We start from the raw sequence: 17,547 nt of genomic DNA on the forward strand, positions 1-17,547 counted from the left end.
AGTTCTTGCCTTGTCTGTATTAATAGATGGAGATCAATTGTCTCCTCGACTTTGACCGCACCAAGGTGCAGAGACTCTTCCCGTCAGGTTTCTTATGCATGTGGTTTTGTTTTTTAAAGACAGTCTTCTGTGGAAGGTAAAACGAAGCTTGAAGTCACCCCTGCCCCCCATCCCCATTGTATTTCTGTCCATTCCTCACCCCCAATCTGATGTGTACAACATGCCATTCTGCTACGAATTGTTGCCATCACCTCAAACATAGGTCGCCGTTGGGATGTCTTCATTCCTTGGGGGCAATAAGTATCTGTGTATTAATGAACTTTATTGTGTAGAATTACAGTTACCATTCTGCCCAATTTAAAAGAAATGTATGTTTGTTTCTGTGGCATCATAATCCAGAGCAAGTTTTTTATTACTTTAAATGTCCATTTGGTTGGTCTGTGTGGTCATGGGCTTCTCGATCAGACCCTGGTTAATACTTGAAGTGAATGCTAGGGTTGAATAACCTGTTTTAAATACCCAAAGGGTGTTATCTCTGTCTGAACAAACTGCTAAGGTGAAATGAGCATTGAAGCCTGCCTTTCCTGTTATAGAATCGCGCAGGAGTGTCACATCCTTTCTCTCTGGCATTTGGATGTTCAGCTTGTTCAGTGTTACAGGGGACTGTGAATAGAGTTCAGTCTCATGAACAACCAGCATTTTCATTTTAAGGAGATTCTTACCCCTTTGCCTATGGCCCGTGCATCCCCGCCCCAGGTGCAGGGTTTTGTCACAACTGTATTTCTGATTCTGAAAGCTAGCCATTTACCACCCCCAAATCCAGGCAATGCATAGATACCAATATTGGCTGGGGATTTGATTATCGACATGAGTGGAATCCTTTATTCACTAAAATACAGATTACAGACATTTGTAAAATGTTAACACTTTGTTTCACATACTTCACTGAGTAACGGCTTTGTGCCAAGTCCTGAGAGCCAAGTCTAGTAGGGAGACTTGGTGCAGTGGTTAAGGGTCCGCCTGCCAAGGCAGGGGACACGGGTTCGAGCCCTGGTCCGGGAAGACCCCACATGCTGCGGAGCAACTAAGCCTGTGCGCCACAACTACTGAAGCCCACGCGCCTAGAGCTCGAGCTCCGCAACAAGAGAAGCCACCGCAATGAGAAGCCTGTGCACCGCGACGAAGAGTAGCCCCTGCTTACCACAACTAGAGGAAGCCCGCGCACAGCAACGAAGACCCAACATAGCCCCCCCCCGCAAAAAAAAAAAAAAGTAGTAGACAGATGTAGAAAACAACGCCTCCATCTCATACATACGAAACATTTGTGGGTTTTTTTCAGATCTGGCTTTTGAGTTAATTGGGCTGAGGAGTCTGCGAGCTGTTCAGATAGCACATACTTGTGTAGGCGAGTGTTGAAAGGGCTAGTTTGAGAAGTTGGGTCACCTGTGTTACAGATAATCTCACCATTTACCTTTAACTAAGCAGAGTTGCTTAGCTTTGCTTTGTCTTGGTTTCCAAATTAGCTCTTCGAACAGAGCAGTATTTGCTGCTTTGTTCACCCTCCCACACTGAGGATCATGCAATAATAAACGCTGTTGGGGTAAAATACTTCGTGATTCTTTGTAATTAGGCCTTAGCCTTTGTGACGAAACGCTGTGGAATCTTTCCCACAAGTCTTCAAAAAGAGTTCTTGTAACTGCATAGCCAAGCTGCCTGGAACCCCCTCCCTGAGAACTTTAGGACGTACGTTATGCTGGAAGCCGTTGGAGTTAAAATGATGGCTGGACAGGTGTGTTTGATTATTCTGTTATATAAGTATTTCCTCTTGGCCCATAAGGAAAGTGAAGCTAATGGCCAAACAGTAAGGTGCCTTGATTCCGTGTTTATTTGCAGGGTCATGTTGAAAGGAATTTGGAACGCGTTTGGAATGCATATTGAAGATTTATGTCTTTGTGATAGGCAGGTTCTGCCCCAGAGGGGCAGCTTCCAATGTTTTGCTTGTCATTGCCAAGAACATCAGGAACAGGTGCCGTGAGCCTCAGAGGCCGGGCTGTGCAGGCACCGGGCAACGCAGAAGACTGCGGCCAGTGCTTCAGGCTACTCTCTGACCTGAGAATCGTGTTTTATATTCTTTACTTACTTCTTGAGATTTAGTGAATAATATTTTTCAAGAGTAGGGTACATGGAACAGGTATTTCTTGTGCTTCCGGGAACTTCCCCAACAGATAAGCCACAGGACCCTCTTTATCACATGATTGCAGTGTACTGCCAACCATATCACATTCAGCACTTTTAAAAAATGCATGTGTTTCTGACAAGTTAGTGACATTTGTTCATGTGGTAAGAGTTAGGTATCTTTGCTGAGCCTCATTAGGTTTTGGGAAGAGGTTGCAGAATTGGTCTTGTGAATCAAGTCATCTTTGTAACTTGCCAGGAGTTGTCTGGCCTTTTTAATTATTATTATTATTTATTTCTTTATTGATTATTTTTGGCCGTGTTGGGTCTTCATTGCTGCACGTGGGCTTTCTCTAGTTGCAGCGAGCGGGGGCCACTCTTCATTGCAGTGCGCAGGCTTCTCATTGCGGTGGCTTCTCTTGTTGCGGAGCACGGGCTCTAGGCTTCAGTAGTTGTGGCTCACGGGCTCCAGAGCGCAGGCTCGGTAATTGTGGCACACGGGCTTAGCTGCTCCGCGGCATGTGGGATCTTCCCGGACCAGGGCCCGAGCCCGTGTCCCCTACATTGGCAGACGGATTCTTAACCACTGCACCACCAGGGAAGCCCTGTCTGGCCTTTTCTAGGTGACATTGTTCTGCCTTTAGAATTGGGACCTGCACCAACTCATTACTGGACTAAGCCCTGGCTGTGTCTCCCCCAGCGGAGGCAAGACCACGTTTCCCAAAGACGTGTATCCTGCTGCCAAACGGGCTCCGTCCACGGGCACCAGTGACGCGGTGGCTCTTCTCGTGCCGTGTGTTCACACTTTGCCATTAATGAGACTGTCTGAATTCCCCCTGAAGTCAGTTCTGAGAGCTTGTCCAACATAATTACTGTATTGATCTCAAACAGAGGGCATCATCTGTTCTCCCCCAACATGTTTAAAGGGGAAAAAACAAAAAGACGTGCTTTCAAGGATTTGGCTGGAACTGCAAAGGCCAGGGCCTTTGAAGTGAAATTGCTCTTGGTCAGGGAGGGAACCAGCCTCGTAACAGCAGCTGGAATGGCAGCGTGAATTCCAGATCTGCGTTAGTGCTGCCAGGCGAGGCAGGCCCTGGGGCACAGGAAGTGGGGGACACACCCCAAGGAAGGCCTGGGCAGTGGCTGCCTGGGTTGAAACATTGCCGGCTGGCACATGGGCCTCTGCAAGCTTGGATCTTGGTCTCCCCTCCCCCCATTCTCTGGCATAACCGAGAGAACACTAAACTGCTACCAACTCTTTTTATGGTCCTGGATAAGTGTGTTCCCCTTTGTGCCTCAGTGTTCGCTCTAAAAGGAAGTTGGGTGTAGAAACTGTCGAGCAGGAATTAGGTGGAAGGAGGCAGTGGGGCCTCATCTCTTCACCCCTACCGCCACCCACTACCTCAAAGTCCAGGGAGTGCGTTTGGTAAATTGCCCAACTGGACCACCTCTAAGGACTCTTGTTTTATATGTGAGTCATTTCTTTGATTGGTTTATGTTTGGAGTTTCTGCTGCATCTCCTCTCCCATCTGTAGCGTGCACTGGCTCTGGGTGAAGGAGGCTTCAAGTCGTGCTAGACTGTCTAGAATTCTGGAACTAGAGTGAATCACTTATTTTTGTCTTAACTGGGAGCCAGAGTTAGGGCTGTGCTGGATCTTATGTCTGCATTTATTTTACTTATTTTTTTAATTTATTTTTTATTTTTATTTTTGGCTGCATTGGGTCTTTGTTGCTGCACGCGGGCTTTCTCTGGTTGTGGTGAGCGGGGGCTACTCTTCGTTGCGGTCTGCGGGCTTCTCGCTGCGGTGGCTTCTGTTGTGGAGCACGGGATCTAGGTGCGCGGGCTTCAGTAGTTGTGGTGTGCGGGCTTAGTTGCTCCGCGGCATGTGGGATCTTCCCGGGCCAGGGCTCGAACCCATGTCCCCTGCATTGGCAGGCGGATTCTTAACCACTGCGCCACCTGGGAAGCCTCTTACGTCTGCATTTAAAACCACTCCAAATCCCAGAAAATGAATCAACCTAATTAGTGCTGGACTGCTCTAGCTCCCTGAGGGCAGGGTCTCTGGCCATCTTATTCATCCTATGTCCTGCAGTGTGTCACATATGTTCTCAGCAAGGAAAAACCGGATGAACACTTCAGGACCCCCTGGAAGCTCTTGTCCAGCAACAGCAAGATTCCTGGGAGAGAGTTTCCTATTACTTTGGTGTGACCAGTGCTGTCCCCACCTTTAGGCTTGTCTCCTTTGTCCTCAAAATGGGGATTTCCTAGCTGTGTTCACAGTTGTGATCCAAGAGTGGGTCCCCCCAGGGTGGCATCCTCTCTGCTGTGTGTCCGGCATCAGCATGGCAGCCCACCGAGACACTGAGTCCTCAGAACCTTTCTTGACGGATGTGCCCTGGAGCTGACTGACTCTCAGTCCTCATCGGTCTTGTTCTCACTGGAGCAGAACTTTCTTCCCAGCCATCCCTGCAGCCCACCCTCCTCTTCACCAGACCCTCCTAGACCTGGCTCAGTGTTCTGCGGACAACACACCTTGGGGACCCACCACTTTGGGGTTTTCTCCCTCTGCCTTTCCCACTGGGCAGTTCCCATCCCTATCTTTCTGATCTGGTCAGGCAGGGAAGGGTGGCAGAGAGTAATTTCCATTCCCAGTTTTGGACTCCCTCGTGCATTATTCCAAGTTTACAGCTGTGCCACCCACGTTTTCACTCTCCAGCCTTCTTAGATGTCAGATTTTTTGAAGCCAGCTTTCATTTTTCAGCAGTGGGGAGGGAGGGCAGGGGTGGTTGCTGGGTTGCAATGTATTAAGTGTTTGGAAAAGAGAAGGCTTGTGCCCAGAGGCAGCCATGCCTGAGTGGTCAGTCTTGAGTGGTTTGGATTGAAATAGGGCAGGGAAAGCGAAGCTCCAGGGCCTTCATTCAATCTTCCCTTTAATACCCAGGCTCCATGCCAGGCTCTGTGCCCAGCCCTACGGCACGTGCTGGCTGCCTTCTCCCCAGGGCCCCTGAGAGTCTCAGCATGCTGACCCCCAGGACACAGGAGAGATTATAAGCCTCTTGTACTGAGGTTTTCTGTAAAGAGGAAAGTGCTGTAATTGAAGAGCTCCTTGGTTAATAAAGAAGAAATAGAGGCCTGGCACAGGAGAGCCTTCGTTTCTTGACCTATTCAGCCAGGATTGGGTACATTCAGTCCCTCGGTGCCCATAGGACCACAGGCCCTTGGAGACCTTGGAGTTTGCTGGTCCAGACCACGAAAGATCACAGCTGCAACTCCTCACTTAGTTTGTTTCCGCACCTCCTCTGCCTCCATCGGGCCCCTTGCTGTGGCTCATGTGAGGCACTTTGGCTTCACTCTGGAGTCCAGTCTGGAATGGTACCACCAGCAGTGCTTTCCTGGCCAGAGTTGGAAGCCCATGGTCTCTGTCTCACAGCATGGAGGGCAAGAGGGCTTTTTGGGCGAGTAGTTGGAGAAGCTGAAGAGGCACCGGAATTTTGATGGGAACTGAATTCAAGGATCCATCTAGCCCAGTTCACAAAAAAGACAGAGGATGGGAGGAGATGTCTTGCTTCAGAGAACCCTGGAGTGTGTGTGCCCTTCCTGAGATGTGTGAGCCCAGCCTTGCTGTAGGCAGATGAGCCCAGTGCGTGCCGCCCTGGAAGGGCTTTAGGTTTTCAACCAGTGTTTCCCAAATACAGTTTTACTTCACCAAGCATCTCTCAGGACCAGTGTCCTGTACAACACACCAGTCTGGGGCAATTGCTGCACTGTGAAATCCCTTCTGCGCCATCCCCAGAAGTACCTTGACCAGTCTCATTCAACTTCTTCCCTCTTAACTACAGCTTTGAACCAAACTGTAAAGCCCTGGTGCATCCTGAGAAGGATCCAGGCTCAGGCCTGCTGCTTAGGCAGGAAATCAGACGCCCCCCGGGGTGGGGGTGGGGGGCCCAGAGTGAGCAGGTGCTGCTCTCGGAGCCCCTGCAGTTTTGTTTCTTCTTCCCTGAAGGCCTTGTTCTGCCAGCACTATTCAAAATGTTATCTGTGGCCCCAGAGCACCGGCAATGCTGTGAAGCTTTATTAGAAATGCAGAAGCCCAGGCCCCAGACCCACTGAATCTGGATCAGGCCACTCCTGTGCTCTTAGAAGTTTGAGAAGCCCTGGGCTGGGAACTCTTTCCCATCCATGGCTGGGGGGTGCCTGCGGATGAGACACAGAAGGACTGGAAAGAATGCGTGCCCCATCCCTACATCCCCTCTGCCTTTTCACATTTTCAGGCGGTGGGATGAGGGTGAGGAATGGCCTGCTACTCCCCCTTAATTCTAATCTCTGTTGGTTGAGGTGAGAGCCTTGGCAGGGAAACATGGCCCTGGTCCCAACCCCTGTGGGACTGAAAACTCAGGCTTGAAAGGCTCCGATTGTCCAGAGGCTGATAGAAGCATTGTTGAAGGCCCCAGGTCTTTTCCTTAATGAAATGAATCCCCATGGCTGGGAAGATAGAGGGGGGAATGGGGACCGTGGAAGTGACGGTCCCTTGTTAAGCACACAGCAGGCGCTCAACAAATACGGTGAGTAAATGAATACAAGACTTGAATCTTCCCTAAATCTTGCCTGTGAAGTGGGCCTCCTGGACTCGCTGACCTTGGAGGGTAGATGAGATGGAGGTTTTTCTCTACCCCTTTAGCGACCTCAGTTTCTCCAGTTATTAGAGCGAGGGCGTGAGAACCAGAGGTGTAAAGATGGCCTCTAAAATCAGCGTTCTGTGTGACGTGGGCCTACCAACCACAGCCTCACCCATGGTCCCCGACAGCTCCGGCCTTGCAGGCACACTGCCTGTTTTCTCTGTTCATCTAGGGTGGTTGCTCCTTGGAGGGGAGTCCAGTGGGGAGAGGAGCCCAGGAGCCGCTCAAGGGTCCATGGCATTGCTGCTGCTCACTTGATTGTGACCTTGGGCAAGTCTCTTCCCCTCTCTGGGCCTCAGAGGTCAGGTTAAGGTGATGTCTGAGGCCCCTTCGTGCCTGGGTTTTCACTCATGCCCTCACCCCACCTTTCTCCTGCAGCCTTCCCTCTACTTCTCCTTTCGAGCGCGTGGCCTGAGGTTCGCCACCCCCGTTCCCCGGTTAGGTTGGGAGTAAGAAGAGAGCTACCTAGTCCCCGGAGGATGTCGGAGAGCCGCTAACCGGCTGGGGGGCCAGCGCGCGGCCGCTGCCAGGAGGCACGCGAAGCGCCCGGGCGCGGAGGACGTGCTGCGGGGGTACAGCTTCCTCACCCAGCTAAACCTGGCCGCCTTTTCCTTCCTCTCCGCCCCTGCAGACTCGCGGGCCCAGGGCGTGTCCCCCACTTTCCCGTCGACCCCACTTGTCGTAGAAGTTGCCCCTCTCCCCTTGGAGCAGGGACAGTCGGCTGGACCGCTGGGTCCTCGCCCGGCCCTGCCAGTTTAGCCGTGTAACCTTGAGCCGGTCCTTGCCCTCTCCGGTTCTCAGTTACCCGACCTGTAAAATGGGGCGCAGAGCGCCCGCCTCCGGGACCTGCTGTGGCAGGCGGCCGAGTGGGGGCCTCCGCCGAGCCCGCGGCTCCAGCTCTGGCTCCGCAGTGAAGGGGGAGCGCGCCGGGAAGGAGGCTCCGCGGTCACGTGACGCCGCCCCCCACCCCCCCCCGAACTGCGGCGGCGGCGGCGAACGCCGAGCCGCGTCCGACCAGAGCTGCAGCGGCTGCCGCGGGCTCCGGAGCGCCGAGCCCAGGAAGCCCCGGCCCAGGCCCGCGGGTGAGTCCGCCCCGCCCGGGCGGCGGCCCTGGGAGGGGAAGGGACGGAGGTGGCCCGGGCTCCCCTCGGCCGGCAGCCAAGACCCAGCGCGGGCGGGCCGGGCAGGAGGGTGCGGGCAACGGGCGGGGACCCGGGGGCTGGGGGCGCAGGCTGGCTTTGGCCGCGCTGCGGGCGGGGGATGGGGGGGCGGCTCAGACCCCTGCCTCCGGGGTGGGCCGAGGCCGAGGCTCGGGAGGGGGGGGTGGGCTCGGGTCCCACCCCCCTACGTGGGTGGGGGTTCCGTGTTGGACTCACCCTGAGGAGGGGGCGCGAAGAAACGGGCGCGTTCTCTCGATTTCTGGGGAGGGGCCCGGCCCCGACACCCACCAGGAGGAGGCACTGCGGTCCTCAGAGGAAGGAAGTGGGGGTCCAGCGACCCTGAACCGAGGGGGCAGTGATGTCCTTGCTTCCCCAGGGACAGCGCGCATCCCCCCCAGCCTCGTCCCCGACCCGCCGCGGAACAGGGCACCCCCGCGTCACGCAGTCGGACGCCCCCTCGTTGCCCCCCCCCCCACGGCTCCGCAGGATCTGAGGACTCGGTGGGAATCCACAGGGCGGTCCCTGCGACCCGCAGACGCTTTGGTGCCAGCCGTGGGGCGCCTGGGCTTCGGGAAGATCCCTTGTGTTCACACATGCACGCACACACACAGACACCAGCTCAGGACGTGAGCTCCCTCCCTCCATGGTGGTTAGACCCCGACCTGTGCGTGACCCCTAGTTTTTGTCGGGGTCCTACCACAGGCCTGGGGGTGGAATCAAGAAGGACACCCCTCCCTTCACACATAGCACATTGGCATCTGTCCCCGTGCTTCATCCCCCTTCCTCTCCAAAGTCAGAGACCAGCAGGAGGGAGACTGGGAGGAGCTGGGTCAGGACAGAGCAGGAGAGACGCGCAGAGGGGAGATGAGGGAAGGAGGCAGCCTTTCCTCCCCAGGTTCCTAGTCCACCCTGCCTGCTAGAGGGTGGTGGTCCCTCTTTCCTGAGGGTGTCTGGAGGAAGAAGCTGGGCCAGGGCAAGGGGGTGGGCGGCCCTGAGTTTCCTAGCTAACGAGAGGGGAATCAGCCAAAGGGGCCCCTGGACAGGGAGAGGGCAGCGGCTGAGTGGGGCAGGTGGCAGTCATGCCCAGCTGGCCCCAAGATGGCCCCCATTCCTCTATCCGGGACCTGCGTCTCTCTGAGACCCCCTGGCAGCTGGAGGGTCTGGGGAAGCAGAGGGGTACCTTAATGGCCTTGGAAAGGATTCCAGGGTCACGATTAATCCTCAAGTGGCAGAGAGCCTTCCTTATCCACAGCAATGTTTCAGGAAGGCGAACTGGAGTGTCCATTGCACAGATGAGGAAACTGAGGCTCATAGAGGCTGACTGAACTTTCCAAGGTCACAGAGTCACCTTTGGCTGGCCTAGAATCAGTTCTCTGGCTCCTGGTCCAGACGGATCTCCACAGTGGTGGGGTGGAGACAGGGTCAGTGACAAGGTAGAGTGGTTCACAGGTGACCTGCTCTCCTGTGCGGCCTGGGGTGGGGGGGGGGGGGGGAGGGGGGAGGGTGCCTCTGGGATGGAGGTGGGAAGCTGGGTCAGGTTGAGTAGGACTTTACCTCTCTTCAGGGTCCAGAGCTCAGACCTTCTTCCTTCCCAGAGCCCCGTGCTTGCTTTGCTGCCTCTGCCCACGGCCATGATGGTGTGTCTTCCCTCCCTGGGACCTTCCCAGCTCCCAGCCTTCCTTGGGCAAAGCCCTCTGCTCTCCTCTCTGCCCCGGGTGCCTGCCTGGCAGGGGTCTCCAGAGACCCCTCTCTATCCACCCTCCGCCCCTGTGAGACAAGAAGGATTCTTCCTTCGGCCTCTTGAAATGCAGGCGGTCTCCTTTTTGGCTCTGGCGTCTCTGCTGCTCTGGCCTCAGGCCCCCAGCTGGGTCAGCACAAGCCTGGGGTAAGGGAACCCTGAGGCCCCGCTCCACCTCCCTCTCACCAGGCCCCACCCCTGCCGGCTGTCCTGTTCCGGAGCCGAGAGGCCCTTTGAGGACTCCTGGGGCAGGTCTGCCTTCCACGCCACCTGTCTGTCTGTGGAGGCCTTTGTCCTGGCCGTCAGACACCGCTGAGCAGCCACACGGCTGCACAAACAACCAAGACCCGTGCACAGCCAGACACAGAGGCAAACACGCTCCGATTCACAGACACCCCGGGAGCCAGACACAGGAACGCACCGCACACTCAGGCCAAGACCCCCGCCTCTAACTCTGACCAATACCGCAAGCGGAGAGACCTGCCACCCAGACGCTGTGTGCACACAGAGGAGGAGGGTGTTGGCAGGAAGAAGAGGCGCGTCCAAAGCCCTCATGGGGCTGATAACGGCCTCCATTACCTCCTCCAGGGCACGCACATGACGCACACCCAGGAAGGAGCACAAGGAAGCCCCGCACCCTTGGAAGTGAACCTGGCAGATAGGCCCATGCACCCACCCACACCCAGGCCGCCATGGGTGCACACACGCATGCATTACATCAGCTTCCTGTGCGGGGGACACGAACTCAGCACCACCCCAGCAGGGGGTGGCAGAGGCCCCTCTGGCCGCTCCCAGCAAAGCCTCACCCTCACCTTCTTCCCTCTTTTTTGGTTCACATGAACCCAGGTTGGCTGACCTTGAGAATCCTGGGAAACTACCTGTGGTTACCCATCAGTGGGCCTTCCTCTCCTGCCCACCTTCCCCCCAGACATATACCTGCCAGGTGGCCAGAGAAGCGTCTCCCTCGGCTGCCCCTTTGCTGCCCCTGGAGGTGCTGTTCCTCAGGCCCCTCCCAAAACAGGACACCCCCAAGCCCAGGCTCCAAGCAGCCCGGGGGTTCCCTTTCATTTGCCACTTTTCCGGGAGACCTTGCCAAGTCCTGGTTTCTGCTTTGCCCTCCCAGCGAGGCTGGGGGCCAGCTGGTGTGCAGGGAGGGGAAACCTCGGAGTTCTCCTCTACCCACCTCCTCCCTCGGCAGAACCTCTGCCTGCCTGGGCCCTGGCACCCTGGCTCTGCCTCTGAGAGCCTGGCATCGCTGGGAGGCAGCTGCTGAGAGGTGCTTCTGGGGGCTCAGATGTCTTCTGCAGGGCAGACGTGGTAGGTGGAGGGCAGCGAGGGGCTCCGGGCTTTGCCGTTCTCACTTGGATGCTCATCCTGGGCTTGCCAGGGCACTAGTTCTGAATCCAGGCCTGGCCCTGCCTCTTGCTGGCCGTGTGGCCCGGGGAAGTCATCTCCCCTCTCTGGGCCCATCTCCAGCTCTGGGAGGCAGCTTGGCCTGGCTAGGGAGTGTGAGGTGTGAGGTGGCAGCTCTGTGCCAATGAGGAAAGGAAGTTTGGCTCTGCTGGGCAGCGTGGGGCAAGAGGGGGCCCCTGGCTAAGGACTTCCGGTAGATGGAAAACTCTGGGTCCACACTAGGCCAAGCAGGGGTTGCCAGTCCAGGGATTTCCTGGGGCGACCACCCTGGGGTCAACAGAGGGGGACCTGAGGGCGGGGGGCCTGCTGCTGTAGTTTACATCTGTGAGTATTTTTATGCCCCCATATGTGCTCTATTTTTAGGGCTGCAGACTGGTACTTGCAGGCAGTGACTCAGAGAGGAAGGAAGAAGAAGCAGAGGGGTGCTGGTGGGGAGACACCCCAAAACAGGGAGGTTCCGCTGGGATACCAGCCTTCCCCACTGGAAGAAAGGAGTCAACTCTGTGGTGCCCCCGCTGTGTGCTGGCACAATGGTAGGGCCCTCGTCGGCACACTCAGGAAGCATTTATCCAGTGTGTAGTGTGTCCCAGGGACAGTAATAGACACAGGTGAAACAGACATGAGCTGGGTGTGGCATCCTTCGGTCCCTGCCACAGCCCGGTGTGGTGCTACTGTGGCCATGTCTCAGATGAGGAGGTAAGGCTCAAAGAGGTCAAATGACCCACCCACTCCTCTAGTAAATGCTTCTGCCAGCGTGGGGCCACCCTCCCTGGGGTCCCCTTTTGGAAGAAAGCCTGAGTTAAAAATCCGACTTTGCCACTGACTAACTGCACAACTTGGGACCCATTACTCCATCTCTCTGAGCCTCTGTTTCTTTATCTGTAAAGTGGGGATCACCCACTCTATGTACCTGATGGGGTATTTTTGAGGGTTAAGATTAATGTAGGCAAATACCCAGGGCAGTTTCCAGCTCATTGTGGCCATTTGTTGGGGACTCAGAGGAGATGGGCTGGGAGTTGTCAGGAATCCAGTTTCTGCTGTGTGACTTTGGATAAGTCACTCACTCTCTCTGTGCCTCATTTCCTTCTCCATAGAATAGGGATGATAAGCCCTTGTTTGCCTGCCTACCTGAGAGTGTTTTTTGTGCAGATCAGACATGGTGGCTGGGAGCTGCTTTGAAAAACATAGAGCTGCACTCAGAGATATGAATGCACAGAAGAAAAAACAAACACCAGAAAAATATGGAGAAAAATCTTAAAAAAGAAACTTCAAATATTTTATGACAGCAAGAAAAAATAAGCCTTTTATTCAATGTTTTAGGGGCAGTGGGAATTGTTTCCATAACCTCACATTTCCAAGGCAGTTGGCATTACTCTTGTCACATGAGATGGGTAGCTTTCCCCCTTGGGGAGTCAGTGCCTGGCACATAGTAGGTGGTCGATAAATGGTCATGGTGGCTATGAGTGGAGTCACTACGAGTGGAAGGAGGAGTGAAGATATTTCTGGTGGCGTGACCACTACAGCATGAAAGGTGGCAATCAGGACACTGGTTTGGCTTCACTGGAAGGTGTGTGTAGGGGTGAGTTGGAGCCAGTTTATTAAGGACCTTGAATGCCAGGCTGAGGAATTTTCCCTGCAAGCCAATGGGAAAACCATTGGAGAGAGTGGCTGAGTCTTCTGTGGGCAGGCCTTGGGTAGGAATTAGCCTGGCCCGGTTCTCTGCCCTGCTCCTGCTGTGTAAGTGTGGCTCCATTGCCCGTTTCCCTGGGTCTCATTTTCCCTCTGTATGCAAAGGAGAGAGCTCCAGCATCTTCCATCCCAGGGACAGGAAAGAGGGCCAAGGCACCAAGCAGTCAGGAAAGGAGGGGGCGACCATCTGTGCTGGAAATCAGGAGACCCATGTCCCCCTCTGCCCTCATCCCAATAGCTGTGTGATCTTGGGCAAGTCGCCAGCCCCTCTGAGCCTCCCTTTCCATCTGTGCAATGGGTGGGTGCAGTTTCTGCCTTTGCAATGTGGCTCCAGTTAGGTGGAGCTGGTGACCGTGCTGTATGATCCTCAGGTGTGTCATATCTCTGGGGGAATTGTGCTGTTTCTTGCAACTACACGTTCCCCAGGCTCCCTTGAGAATCTGGGGCTGCTGCAATTTGCGGGGGACAGTGGGTGAAAACAGGCTCCTGAGTGGCCAGAGAGGCCGTGACCTTCAGGGCCACAGGAGCCACATGGCTGCCACAGCCAGGCTGTTGGGGGAGTGGACAGGTGAGGCATGTGGGTCCAGCCCTCTGCTCTGCTCCTGAGTTCTCCACCCCAAGTCTGCAAGAGAAAGACACCCCCATCCCAGCTCAGAGGACAGCCCTTTCCAAGACCCCACTCCTCTGAGTTGGGACTTTTGGGGGTGGGTGGAGGGTGACCTTGGGAATTTCTCTCTGCTTGCAAGCTCAGGGCCAGAACTGTTGGGGCAGCCCCAATTCCTCCGTTTCAAAAGTGGGACCCCTCATTAACCTGTGAGGGATTGCCAGAACGAGGCTGATGGCAGGCACGCCTCCCACCCTGGTGCCATGTCCCGACCTTGAGGGTCCAGAGAGAGGCCATGGGGCTGAGGCTCTGGGTAGGTGGGCTCCAGCCTGGCCCTATTTACCACCTGCCTCCACCTGAGATGTGGGAGCTTTTCCAGGTGTATAGGCGTGCCCTTACGGTCCCTCTCCCAGGGCTTCAAGCCTCCGGAAACAGGACTGCACAGAGCCCCTGGGACAAAGCCTTCACCTGTCCCAGTCACCGGGCAGGGCCCCAGACCGCCCTAGCTGGAGAGGTGTGGCCCTCCGTGGTCCTCTGAGGGGCAGAGAAACCTGGGACCTGTCCCCTGCCCTTGCTCCCAGCTGCACCACTGGGGTCTGCCCTGTGTTAGCCAGGGTGGGAGCTGGCTGGCTGGCTTAGCAATGCAGGAGCGTTCCTGGCAGGGGAGAAGCAGAATGGAGGCTGAGTGATAGGGTGCAGGTGGGGGGCGTTAACTGAGTACTTACAGTATGCTGGGCCCTGCGCTAAGCACTTTTCATGGATCTGTCTTATTTAATCCTCGGAACAACTGTCATTAGGCCCACTGAGGCTCAGAGCGGGTAAGCAGTCTGCCCAAGGTCACCCAGCTGGTGTGTGGCTGGAGCTGAGATTTGAATTAAGGGCTGTCTGATTCCATTTTTAACCACTTTGGTGTACTGCATGCAGAATGAGATGGGGAGGGGGAGGGGGGGCCTAGTTCTGGGCAGGGGTGGGGCTGGGGCTCAAACCCTAGGGCTGCCTCACAGCTGCAGGACCTGGCCCTGAACCTCCCAGCTCCCCCTCCCTCCCTTTTCCCTTCCCCATGGCCCGTCAGTCAGTCTGTGGGGCTCAGCACCCCGGACTGAGTTGGGGGAAGAGGAGAGAATGGGGAGATTTGTTTGCAGAGGTTCCCAGGGACGTACAATCCCACAGACCCCCCTGGATTCTCCTGGCCCCCTCTGGCTGCATGAACTCCCAGCTCATGAAATCCTCAGCATCAGATCTGGAGAGGAGCCCGTGGAGATCAGCTGGTCCAACCCCCTCATTTTATAGATAATAATTATGATGATTATAGACCATGGCAGCGATTCACAAAGGGCTTTCACATCTGGGTTGCCTCCGACGTGCGCCAGAACCCTCAGGGCCGGCAGGACTCGCCTTGCCGTTGTTGTTCTCCTCACTTTGAGGCTGAGGAAACTGAGGTTCAGAGAGGTGAAGGGATGGGCCTCGGGGCACAAGCTGGACTCCAAACCCGGATATTGCTTCGCCTGAGCCCACTGCACCATCCCGTGTCCCCCGAGACTTAGAGCCCACGTGGCGTGGCTCCAGGACTGCACCCTGCCTTAGGGACAGTGTTGGGGGCGTCTCTAGGGGGCGCTGCTTCTGAGACGTCTGTGTGGGCACGAGGCAGGTGTCAGGTGAAGCTCCGGGACTCCCAGTGATGCCTGCCTTCCTCCCCTGTCATGGGAATACACCACCCCCTCCCTGCCGAGAGTGTAGACTGGGGCAGAGCTGTTTCCTAGGGGCCTCTCCACCTGCCATGCCCATGGGACCCAGGCTGCCCCCCAAATCAGACTGAGAAGGCACCTTGGAGAGCCCTCATTTTACAGAGAAGGAAACCGGGTGCCAGAGGGGTAGGGACCTGCCCACAGTCTCACGGAGCCAGCGGCAGAGCTGGGCCTAGGACCTGGGTCTCCTGACTCAGTGTATAGCTGTGCTGGCACAAGTCCAGTAACAGTACTGAGGACAGCCCCCACCTATTGGGCACCTCCTGTGTGCCGGGGCTGAGCACTTTACACTGGATCCTAAGAACAACCCTATAAGGTAAGTACTATTGTTCTCATTACCATCCCCTTATACAGATGAAGAAACTGAGGCTTTGAGAGGTTATGAAAATGGCCCAAAGTCATAAACCAGGAAGTGACAGACAGAGGTGAGAATTCAAACACAGGTCCACCTTACTCCGAACCCATGCTGATGTCAACCCCTGTATGTATTATGATAGGAATAAAATTTATTTTATCCTTTTTGCTCATAGCCAACCTAGGACATCATACGTTCATTCACTGACATTTATGGAGCGCCTTCTGTGCTGAGGGAGACCAGGGAGCTGATCTGGAGTCAGAGGCCAGGGGTTGAGGGTCAGAGATTAGACAGTGAGGTAGGGCGTCTCCAAACACTCCTAGACTCTCTGACCCCGCCAAGGATGGCTGCCCTCCCCACTTCTGTCCCCAGCCTGGCCACAGACTGTGTGTTTGCAACCTCTTTCTCTGCCCTTCCTCTTGCCCACGGTGTCTGCTGTCGCCTGATTGGCTCTTGTGAGAAACGTGGGCATGACTCAGCAGGGGCTTCTGGATTTGGTACACCACCAGGAAGACGGTACGGACAATAGCAACAGCAGCCACGACCTTGCAAGCTCTTCGTGGGCACAAGGCACCGTGCTCAGTCCTCTCTCTGTGTGCATCACCTTGTTTGACGCTCACCATCACCTTGTGAGCCAAGAGCTGGTATACCTCCATTTTCCAGATGTGGAAACTGAGGCTTAGAGCCCCACGGCTCAGGACTGGGCTGGAACCCAGCTCTCTCCAGCTCTGAGGCCTGTGCCCTTACCCCTGACTCACACTGCCCTGCTCTGTGTCCAGGCTCTGTGCCCAGGCTGTGTGTTTGTGCATTTAGAAGCCTGGTTCCTGGAAGGCAGGCTTCAGCCGAGCAGCAAATATTTGTTGAGCACCTACTGTGTGCCTTGGGGAAGTGCTTTGCGAGACTAAAGCTTATGAGGATGGGGAGATAGCACCCAAGTCTTGAGGCAGAGGCTCTTAGGCTTCCAGGGGTGTCAGGGCAGGGCAGCGTGTGCTGTTTGAAGGGCTTTCTTCTTGCAGGAGTGTCCCTGAGAGTGACTCAGAGCTGAGTTACCTTAGGGGGTCTTCCCTGGCCCTTGGGCAAGCCACTTAGTCTCTCAAAAGGCCTCTGTTTCCTGGTCTGTGAACAGGGATGATAATAGCACGTAGTTTACAGGGTGGTCAGGAGGACTGAACCAACGAGAGCGCTTGGTACAGGGCCCCGGGGACTCGTAGCTGCTCTTACTGAGCTGGGGTGCGTGTATGATGGAGGATGAGGTCTTGAGGGGGCGGCAGGAGAGCTGGATCTGCACTATTTGCAAACCTCAGTTTCTCCATCCATCACGGCTGACACACAGCTCTTGTGTAATCTGCCTCAGGGGGCTGTTGTGGAGATCAGCGAGGTCCCAGGGCACGTAGGTGCACCTCCATGGTCTGCACACCGAGGGATCGGTTCCCGGGGGAGAGGGGACGGCGGGAACACGGTGGGCGGCGGCACAGGTGCCACCATTGTAGCGCGCAGGTGTGTCATTGTGGGCCGGGAGAGGCGCTGCAGTTCGCGCCGGGGATTAGGGAAAAGGCACGTTCGGGAGGCCTCCTTCGCTCAAGGTGGGGGAGTGAGGAGTGCGGGGGGCGGGGGTAACCGGAGCGCGGCCGGGAATGCAGGGCGCTTCCTCGGGTCCCAGCCCTCCCCAGAAGAGACGCCCGGGGCGCTGTCCCTGGTCCTGGAGCCCGCCCGGCCCTAGCCCTGCAGTTCCCGTGGTGACCAGCTGAGGGCACCCGGGACCGCGGCGGACTCCTCAGGCCCATTTCAGAACACATGTTTAAAGAGCGTTCTTTATTCTCATGTAGTGGGGTTCCCGGATAATAAGCCTACCCACACACACAATTTAAAAAACCAAACGACACACTGCCCTAAGAGAAGTAAGAGCCCTCACTTCCACAGATAAATAGTCTGGCACGATCACACCACAGGACCTAATGAAGTAACCAAACGCTTGCCCCTGTTTGTATATT

The sequence above is a fragment of the Aethalodelphis obliquidens genome, unplaced genomic scaffold (genome assembly GCF_003676395.1).
Source record: "Aethalodelphis obliquidens isolate GAN/ISIS:26980383/991018 unplaced genomic scaffold, ASM367639v1 scaffold9, whole genome shotgun sequence".
Classification (NCBI taxonomy): Eukaryota; Metazoa; Chordata; class Mammalia; order Artiodactyla; family Delphinidae; genus Aethalodelphis; species Aethalodelphis obliquidens.